The following is a 10,922-nucleotide window of genomic DNA, read 5'->3' as shown; positions in this document are numbered from 1 at the left end:
CTTTCCCCGGTTCTGGCTTCAGAACCCCCCCGCCTACCCGGTGACCCAGGTAGAGGACCTCACTCATGCCCAGCTGGCACTTTTCCGGCTTGATGGTCAAGCCTGCCCGGTGGATCCGACCGAGCACCTGCCGCAGGTGCTCTAGGTGATCCTCCCAAGTGGGACTGAAGACTGCAATATCGTCCAAGTACGCAGCCGCGTACCCTTCAAGTCCCTCAAGCAGCGTATTGACCATCCGCTGAAAAGTGGCAGGGGCATTCTTCATGCCGAATGGCATCACGGTGGACTCGTACAGTCCAAAAGGGGTGATAAAGGCAGAGCGTTCCCTTGCCGCGGGGGTCAGAGGAATCTGCCAGTACCCCCGGCTCAGATCCATGATGGTCAGGTACTTAGCCCCGGCCATCCGATCGAGCAGGTCATCGATGCGTGGTATGGGGAACGCATCGGTGGCCGTTACAGCGTTGAGCCCCCGGTAGTCCACGCAGAACCGTGTAGTTCGGTCCTTCTTTGGTACGAGGACTACAGGCGAGGCCCACGCGCTGCTGGATGCCTGGATCACCCCCAGCTTCAGCATCTCGTCTATCTCTTGGCGCATGTTTCCCTGCACCTCGAAAGAGACCCGATATGCTGAACGCCGGATCGGCGGGTGATCGCCAGTGTCCACGTCGTGGACAGCCATCTCAGTCCTTCCGGGCAGGCTGCTGAACAGCCCCCGGAAGGGGTGCAGGGTGGTCCCCAGCTGGGACCGTTGGTCCTCCGTGATCTGGTGGCCAACCCCCACATCCTCGATGGACCCACCCGCCTTGGCTTGGGTGAGCAGATCCAGGAGGGTTTCTACCTCTCCTTCCTCGGGAAGGTTGCACACTGGGTGGGCAGTCGCTTCCCGCTCATGATGAGCCTTCATCATGTTCACGTGGAAGGCCTTCCTCCTTCCACGGGCGTGATCCAGGGTGACCAGATAGGTGACGGCATTGAGTTTCTGGTGCACGAAGTAGGGACCTTCCCAGGCTGCCTGAAGCTTGTTCTGTGGTACGGGGACCAGTACCCACACCTTTTGACCCACCTGGTAGGTCCTCTCACAAGCATTCTGGTCGTACCACCGCTTCTGGTCGGCCTGGGCCTGGGCCATATTGTCCTGCACCAGCTTTGCCAAGGCCATCATCCTGTCCCGGTGGCGCACGACATACTCGATGACCGACACCTCGGGGGTGGCCAAATCCCCTTCCCATGCTTCCTTCACCAGAGCCAGGGGGCCCCGTACCCGTCGCCCGTACAGGAGCTCAAAGGGGGAGAACCCCGTTGAGGCCTGCGGAACCTCCCGGTAAGCAAATAGGAGGTGTGGGAGGTAACGCTCCCAGTCTCTCCCGTGGGAGTCGACCAACATCTTAAGCATCTGCTTTAAGGTGCCATTGAACCGCTCACACAGGCCATTAGTCTGTGGGTGATACGGGCTGGCCACCAGATGTTGCACCTGCATTTGCTTACAGAGGGACTCCATCAGCCGCGACATGAACTGGGTCCCTCGGTCGGTGAGCATTTCTTGGGGGAAACCCACTCTGGAGAAGATCTCCAGTAAGGCGGTAGCCACCTTGTCGGCCCGAATGGACGACAAAGCTACCGCTTCCGGGTACCGGGTGGCATAGTCCACTACCGTGAGTATGAAGCATTTCCCGGAGTGGCTGGGAGTGGACAGAGGTCCAATAAGATCCACAGCAACCCTCGAGAAAGGCTCTTCGATGATTGGCAGAGTTACCAGTGGGGCTTTGGGGCGCGGCCCCGCCTTCCCCACCCTCTGACAGGTGTCACACGAACGGCAGTAGGCACCCACCGCGGCTCCCATCCCAGGCCAGTAGAAATGCTGAGCTATCCTGGCCTTGGTTTTAGCGATCCCTAGGTGTCCGGCCATCGGAATCTCGTGTGCGATCCGCAACAATTCCGCCCTGAACGGATAGGGTACCACTAACTGTCGGTCCCTGGGCCACGCCTCCGGTGAACCCTGCTGGACCGTTACCCGGTACAGCCGTCCCTGGTCCCAGACCACCCGCTCGCAGTCTGACTCCATGGGAGGCTGTGCCGCCTGTTCCTTGAGAGCTTTCAGGCTGTCGTCTGCTTCCAACGCAGCCTGAAATTCCTGACTTGATGTGGCCAGAATCGACGAAACTGCCACATCCTCTGTCAGCCCCTCCGGGCATGTCACCTGGCCGCTGTCTGACCCGGCAGACACTTGGTCAGAAGTGGGGAAGCCGTCGGACCTCTGCAAGGCTCCTTGGGCTCCGGCGCTCCCACTCCTGGTGACAGCGGCTATGACCGCTGTGACCGTGGGTAGTGCCTGCTTCCCCTCTGTTTCTGACCAAGCCGCCCGATCAGGCAGGCTTCCTAGGCCTTTGGACATCTCAGATGTGGGGAACTCCTGCCCTGGGGTCTTACCTGGCGGCTCCTCTCTTGGGACACCCCCACCTCCCATGGCCTGTTCCTCCCCCTGCAGTGGGCCTATACTCAGCAGCCTGGATACCCCTGGGAGCCCTACACTGCCGGTAGCTGCCCCCCTCTCCATCCCTGAGCTTCCCTCTACAGAATCCTGCCCGCCCCCTCCCTCACCGGAGGACAAGAGGTCACGGCACGCCGGCTGAGCACCTCTGCGGGCATCCCCACACTCCCCACCTGCTTTCACTAACCCTGTTTGTGTTGTGTCTGTGCAGGTGTTACCCTCAGGTTTCACTCCCTCCTCCTCAGCAGGACACACACTACATACAACATGGTTGGCATTAGCAGCAGACAAATCAATACACTCTTGGGGGGCCGAACTTGGGGGTTCAGAGGGTACATACTGCGATACTAGACGCCCCAAGTCGGTCCCTAATAAAACATTTGCGGGAATATTTGGCGTTACTCCCACCTCCCGCATCCCCCTTCCGGCACCCCAGTCCAAATACACCATGGCAACGGGAAGTGCCGGCTCCACGCCTCCAACCCCGGAGACGGAAAGAGTCTTTCCTGGTACCAAGTCCTGGGGGGACACCACCTCAGGCCGTACCAGTGTTCGTTCAGCGCCCGTGTCCCGCAGTCCCATGACCGCAGAACGGCCTATGGTGACGGGTTGGATGTTGTCCAGGGACCTACCACCACCCCCTCCCACACACAAAACATTGGGCGCTCTCTGGGACTGGGATGGGGTCTTTTGGACACTCAGCCCTAAAGTGTCCTGGTTTGTTGCATAGATGACAACGTCTTACGTCTGGTCCTTGCCTGGAGAGGGCAACAGGGGGATACACCCCTTGTGTTCTAGGGGCCGGGGAAACAGGGGCATGACTGGGCTTACCCCCTCTCCAGGTGCTGCTGGCAGACTTCTTCAGCTCAGGCGCCCTGTTATTGGCATACTCGTCTGCCAGGGCGGCTGTAGCAGAAGCCCCTGTTGGTTTTCGGTCACGGAGGAACTGTCGGAGGTCCTCTGGGCAGTTCCACAAGAACTGCTCCGTGACGAACAGTTCCTGGACCTCCTGGCGGGTAGTAAGCGCTAGACCCGAGGTCCAGTGCTCTGCGGCTCTCAACAGCGCCCGCATATGATCGGTCCAGGTGTCCTTGGGGCCACGCAGCAGGCTCCGGAACTTCTGGCGGTACGACTCGGGAGTGAGGTTGTACTGCCGGATCAGGGCCCGCTTGATGCAGTCGTAGTTCTGTACCTCCCCGGCAGGTAAGTCCCCCAAGGCATCCAGGGACTTACCCCTCAAACGGGGGGTCAGGTATCTGGCCCACTGATCCCGGGCCAGATGGTGCTGAAGACAGGTCCGTTCAAATGCCACCAGAAAGGAGTCCAGGTCCCCATCCTTCTCCAGTAGAGGGAAGTCCTCAGCTCGGACTTTGGACGACTTGGTCTCCTGATGGGTTGGTTGCTCTAGCGGAAGCCCCCGCTGGGCCAGGTCCAGTTGGTGCTGGCGCTCCGCAGCTCGCTCTGCACGCTCCGCAGCCTCCCGGCGCTCTGCAGCCCGCTCTGCACGCTCCGCAGCCTCCCGGCGCTCCGCAGCTTCGCGCTCCTCCTCCGCTGCCTTCTCTGATGCTGCCAGGAGGGTTTTGTAGACGGCATCGCCATGAGACTGGAGACTTGCCATAGCCGCTTGTAAAAGGGCTTGTGATCTGGACAGGCTGGGCTGGGTAGGTGGTGGGCAGCCCACTGCGGGACCGTATACTGGGGACTGGCTCCCTGAGGTGCCCGGGCTGGACTCCTCCTCGCCATGAGTAACAATGTCCTCCCCTCCTGCCACACGGACCGTAGCATTAGCCTCCTGCAGGGTCTTGCTCCTGGTGCCGTCTGCCATCTTGGTAACCGACACCGCTGCAACCCTGAGTTTGCACACACCTTGTTATACTTTTAGCCTGACCGTCTAACGTTGGGCTGACCTTAAGACTCCAGCAGTGGAAGTTACCACTGGCAGTCTTTAGTGCCTGGGAGTAGGGGTCCCACAACACTATTATTCTGCAATCCCACCGCTCTGCCACCAATGTGATGAAAGCCGGCCGGTGGGTGCAGCTCTCTGGCGCCCCCTTACCTCTCAGGTCAGTCAAGGTACTGCACCTAGAGAAAGTAGTGCCAGGAAGCTGCAACCAGCGCAGGGAACACGGTAGTGTGTTATCCCTTCAACGTCACTAAACCGTAACGTCACTACACAGCACAACTCGCTAGCGCCCTCTTAGCCTCAGGTCAGTCAAGGAACTGCACCTAGGATAAGCGGTCGCCAGGGAGACTGTCCTGTAACCTACTGGGTATCGGGGCCCTCTGTAGTGAGGGCGGTATATATATCTTCCTTGGCCGCGCCAGGAATATATATATCTGAACCTCCGACCGTCACTACCAGCCTTCCCCAATCCCCAGTTGGTATGCTGCCACCAGTCCCTATTTTAGATATACGCCCAGTCCGTGAATGGGCCTATATCGGGTCAGGAACCAACCCTGGGTAGCGTTTTTGGCTTGAGCCGAGCTCACACGGACGTGCGTTCGTTATGCAGAATAAAAGGCAGGCCCACAATTACTTGAGGTAATTGATTATAATAATACACTAGATACACGATATACAACTAAATATACACAGGTATAAGGTCAGGCTAAACTATACAACAATGGAATACAACACACAGAATCACCACAGCATATCAGTTACCGGTTTCTTGATTTTCTTGTGACGCAGGGAGAGGATTCTGCGGTCGCAGGCACGGTTCTTTGTTACAGGCTGAGGCCTACCACCGCATGGTCAAACTGCTCCTCCCCTTGGTGGCCTCAGCTGGTGCTCAGATGTTCAGCACACCACTCTTGGGTCAAAAACTGACTTGTCTCTTGTCTGTCCTGCTATCTTACCTGCCCCGTCCCGCCCACTGCTGGTGAGGTCAGCTGGCTCAGTCTCCACCCTCAGGTCTAACTTCGATCAGAAGCCCAAATTCTATGGAACCCAATAACTTCTTCTGGGATGGTCTCATGATACCCCCAGGGGTTCCCATGGATTCGGGCCGCCGTAACCGACCTTTTGATATCAATTATGATACCATACGGTCCTCAGGAATGGCTCCGCGCTATATCTTGGCTTCCAGAGCACGTACAAACGTCTACCGCGGAGGCTTGTGTGCGCAATGGCTCCGGGACGCCGTGATATTTTTTTATTGGCCCATCCCATGCAACATGCGTGTACTTTTCATGTTTCTATATCTTATGCCTCCATGCTTGTGACAGACAAAGAAACTAGTCCTATGGGACAAATGGTCAGGTACAGATAGACGAAGCACCCCCCCCTGCTGGCTGTGTTTCCTCTCGAAGTCTTTGAAGCTCCTAGCATTCAAGTGTTAAGTAGGCTTCTTATCTTACAGGAGCCTGGATGGGGGGAAACTATCTAGTTGACGTTTTAACAGAAGGTCCCAAGGGTGGGGGCTGCTGAAGTGTGGCCATCCCTGGATATGATTTATCATTACCAAGATGGCGGCTACAGGTTCATCACAGCCTTGCAGACACTTTCTTGATCCTTTCATCATCCCTCGCTCTCTAGGATCCAGTGGTGATCTCAACCTTCTGCAGCTAATTAACACACCCTTGCTGGATCTTTAAATACACTCAGATGTGCCAGGGAATCGCTGGTGATAGAGTAAATTCCTTTGTTCAGGTCTGGAGTTCTAGCAGTCGGCTAGATTCTTGGTCCGGAGCCTGTTTTTGATTAGGGGGTATGGGCTGGGGTGTGTATTCAGGCGGTCATCGCCCGGGTATGTATTAGTTTAGGGGTCTAGTCTGGGATCTGTATTTGATTAGGGAGTCTAGTCTGTAATCTATATGTGTAGGGGGTCTGTATTTACCATAATTGGTGGTCTGGTCCGGGGAATGTATTATTTTGATCTGGTCTGGGGTCTGTATTTAGGGGGTCTGTATTTAAATAGGGGGTATTAGTTAAGGGGGTATGATCTGGGGTCTGTATTTAGGGGGTCTCAGCCCGGTCTGTATTAGTTTAAGGTGTCTGAGATCTATATTTGATTAGGGGGGTCTTGTCTGGGGTCTGTATTTAATTAAGAGGTCTGGTCCAAAGTATGAATTAGTTTAGGAGGTATGGTCTGGGGTCTGTATTTAGGGGGTCTCGGCCCTAGTATGTATTAGTTTAAGGGGTCTGGGATCTATAATTGGGGGCGTCTTTTCTGGGGTCTGTATGTTATTAGGGGGTCTATATAAAATTAGGGGGTCTGGTCCAGAGTATGTATTAGTTTAGGGGGCATGATTTGGGGTCTGTATTTAGGGGGTCTCAACCTGGGTATGTATTAGTTTAAGGGGTCTGGGATCTATAATTAGGAGGGGGGGGTCTTGTCTGGGGACTGTATGTTATTAGGGGGTCTGTTCTTAATTAAGGGGTGTGGTCCAGGGTATGAATTAGTTTAGGGGGTCTGGTCTGGGGTCTGTATTTAATTAGGTGGTCAAGTCTGTGGTCTGTATTTGTTTAGGGGGTCTGGTTTGGGGACTCTGTTTAGAGGATCTGGTCTGGAATATGTGTTAGTTTGAGGATCTGTATTTGTTTAGGGGGGGTCTGACCTTGGGACTGTTTTTGATTAGGGGCTATGGGCTGGTTTCTGTATTTTGGGTGTCTGTGTGCAAATGGGATTTCTGCATGTGATTAGGGGGTCTCAGCCATTGTGATTTAGATGTGTATGGTCAGGGTTTATCCTATATAATTGGGTGGGCCATTATATATTCTTATTGCTTTACATCCTATGTTTTCTAGCGGTATACTATGGTCACTATTGCCATTTGCATTTTTTGCTTCTATATCTGCACTTTTTTGTCTGTCCATGTCTTTACCTGTGTATATTATTTTGTCTTTCATGGAGTATGTTTCTGTTTTGATCTCTATATACACTGTATATATTACTCTTTGGAGATCTTTTTTGTCAGTGTGCAAAAAAAAAAAAAAAAAACTTTCTCCCCTTTATAATGTTTTTAACTCTTTATTGTTCACTATAAGTACCTTGTAAAATATTTCACTATTTTTGCATGCAAGCTGTCTTATATTATTATTTTTGGGTTACTAGTGCCTTCAACACACCGTTCCCCCTTTTCTCGTGTCCCTTATGAAAACTTGTCATGTCTGAGTTCACTGCTGTGGGAATCGTCTTTATCTGGCATCCACGGAGCCGATCCTCGCTGAACCTCTTATCAGCGCACGACACGCAGCCCAGATCTCATTATCGCAGCTAAGTGACCGCGATCGGGGGCCACTGGTGGGAAAAAAACATGAACGCTGCGAAGACGCGCAAATCCATCTCCTTTTGTCCCTCCAGTAGGTTTTTAGGCAAGGGCTACAGGGCGCCCATGGCCGCACAGTCAACGCATAGCTCCCAACTGTTCCGTTTTTTTCATTTATTTCTATTTTCTACAGCAGTTATGCTATTCATATTTCATATTTCATATCTATATACTCAGTGTTACAGTGTGCTACTTTATTTGTTCATTATATATGGAGGTAGCTGCTCTTAGTAAGCACCTGTTCACACCTAGTTTTTGTAGTGGAAGTGCCGTCATTCTCTTTGTTACTAGATTTAGCGTTGACTGAGCACTCCACCCCCACCCCCATGCCGCAGGTGGTTTTAAATGCATCAGGATCTGTATTTCCCACACATAAGCAGACGGAGGTCTCTTAGAGAGGTATTCACATTGATAGGTCCTGACATCGAGAAACGCCTTACCGCGGCTGTCAGGTACACATGAATTGGCCAATTTATGCGCTAAGATTTCTCATTTATTTACAGCAGTAATGCTATTCATTTTCCATACTTCATATTTACATGCGCTAAAAAAAAATTTCAAAATTTTTTTTTCATTTATTTCTATTTTCTACAGCAGTTATGCTATTCATATTTCATATCTATATACTCAGTGTTACAGTGTGCTACTTTATTTGTTCATTATATATGGAGGTAGCTGCTCTTAGTAAGCACCTGTTCACACCTAGTTTTTGTAGTGGAAGTGCCGTCATTTTCTTTGTTATTAAGTTTGACAGACAGTCATTCTGGATCTGGCTATAGAAGGTCGCTGCGCTTGGCCTTACAGACACTTTCTTGATCCTTTCATCATCCCTCCCTCTCTAGGATCCAGCGGTGATCTCCACCTTCTGCAGCTAATTTACACACCCTTGCTGGATCTTTAAATACACTCAGATGTGCCAGGGAATCGCTGGTGATAGAGTAAATTCCTTTGTTCAGGTCTGGAGTTCTAGCAGTCGGCTAGATTCTTGGTCCGGAGCCTGTTTTTGATTAGGGGGTATGGGCTGGGGTGTGTATTCAGGGGGTCATCGCCCGGGTATGTATTAGTTTAGGGGTCTAGTCTGGGATCTGTATTTGATTAGGGAGTCTTGTCTGTAATCTATATTTGTAGGGGGTCTGTATTTCCCATAATTGGTGGTCTGGTCCGGGGAATGTATTATTTCGATCTGGTCTGGGGTCTGTATGTTATTAGGGGGTCTGTATTTAAATAGGGGGTATTAGTTAAGGGGATATGATCTGGGGTCTGTATTTAGGGGGTCTCAGCCCGGTCTGTATTAGTTTAAGGTGTCTGAGATCTATATTTGATTAGGGGGGTCTTGTCTGGGGTCTGTATTTAATTAAGAGGTCTGGTCCAAAGTATGAATTAGTTTAGGAGGTACGGTCTGGGGTCTGTATTTAGGGGGTCTCGGCCCTAGTATGTATTAGTTTAAGGGGTCTGGGATCTATAATTGGGGGGGGTCTTTTCTGGGGTCTGTATGTTATTAGGGGGTCTATATAAAATTAGGGGGTCTGGTCCAGAGTATGTATTAGTTTAGGGGGCATGATTTGGGGTCTGTATTTAGGGGGTCTCAACCTGGGTATGTATTAGTTTAAGGGGTCTGGGATCTATAATTAGGAGGGGGGGGGTCTTGTCTGGGGACTGTATGTTATTAGGGGGTCTGTTCTTAATTAAGGGGTGTGGTCCAGGGTATGAATTAGTTTAGGGGGTCTGGTCTGGGGTCTGTATTTAATTAGGTGGTCAAGTCTGTGGTCTGTATTTGTTTAGGGGGTCTGGTTTGGGGACTCTGTTTAGAGGATCTGGTCTGGAATATGTGTTAGTTTGAGGATCTGTATTTGTTTAGGGGGGGTCTGACCTTGGGACTGTTTTTGATTAGGGGCTATGGGCTGGGTTCTGTATTTTGGGTGTCTGTGTGCAAATGGGATTTCTGCATGTGATTAGGGGGTCTCAGCCATTGTGATTTAGATGTGTATGGTCAGGGTTTATTCTATATAATTGGGTGGGCCATTATATATTCTTATTGCTTTACATCCTATGTTTTCTAGCGGTATACTATGGTCACTATTTATTGCCATTTGCATTTTTTGCTTCTATATCTGCACTTTTTTGTCTGTCCATGTCTTTACCTGTGTATTTATATTATTTTGTCTTTCATGGAGTATGTTTCTGTTTTGATCTCTATATACACTGTATATATTACTCTTTGGAGATCTTTTTTGTCAGTGTGCAAAAAAAAAAAAAAAAACTTTCTCCCCTTTATAATGTTTTTAACTCTTTATTGTTCACTATAAGTACCTTGTAAAATATTTCACTATTTTTGCATGCAAGCTGTCTTATATTATTATTTTTGGGTTACTAGTGCCTTCAACACACCGTTCCCCCTTTTCTCGTGTCCCTTATGAAAACTTGTCATGTCTGAGTTCACTGTTGTGGGAATCGTCTTTATCTGGCATCCACGGAGCCGATCCTCGCTGAACCTCTTATCAGCGCACGACACGCAGCCCAGATCTCATTATCGCAGCTAAGTGACCGCGATCGGGGGCCACTGGTGGGAAAAAAACATGAACGCTGCGAAGACGCGCAAATCCATCTCCTTTTGTCCCTCCAGTAGGTTTTTAGGCAAGGGCTACAGGGCGCCCATGGCCGCACAGTCAACGCATAGCTCCCAACTGTTTCGGATTCAGCGGGACTGTCCCGATTTAATGGCTCAGTCCCGCCATCCCGGAACGTCAGGGCTTTGTCCCGGCTTCTAATACTCACCTCCATTGCATCTTTCTGCACTGACATAAATTATGTTATAATACTCACACTTCTCCTGTGATTGGGTCTCCCCAGGACTCAAACTAGCTAGGAGCCACAGCCCATAATGATAAACATAGGAGAATTTGGTAATCTTGACCTGTATTGCAGGTAGTGAACCCAGAAGCAGATTGTAACAAATTTTTTTTTTTTTTTTGTTCCTAGGTACAAAGTGTGTGTTCCTAACCCGTTATGCCTAAAACAAATAGAAAATAGGTGCTGTTCCACAAAAACTTTGCTTCTGTGATCAGGACAATGAAATGTTGACGTTTGTCTGTTTTCGGGAAAATTCTCGATTCGTATTCAATACTGAATAGTCTTCTAGAATATTCTTGAACTGCTACAATTG

This window comes from Phyllobates terribilis, unplaced genomic scaffold, assembly GCF_046119375.1.
Source record: "Phyllobates terribilis strain yellow unplaced genomic scaffold, ASM4611937v1 Scaffold_12__6_contigs__length_324123572, whole genome shotgun sequence".
Lineage (NCBI taxonomy): Eukaryota > Metazoa > Chordata > Amphibia > Anura > Dendrobatidae > Phyllobates > Phyllobates terribilis.
Note: the sequence above shows the minus strand (reverse complement) of the source record.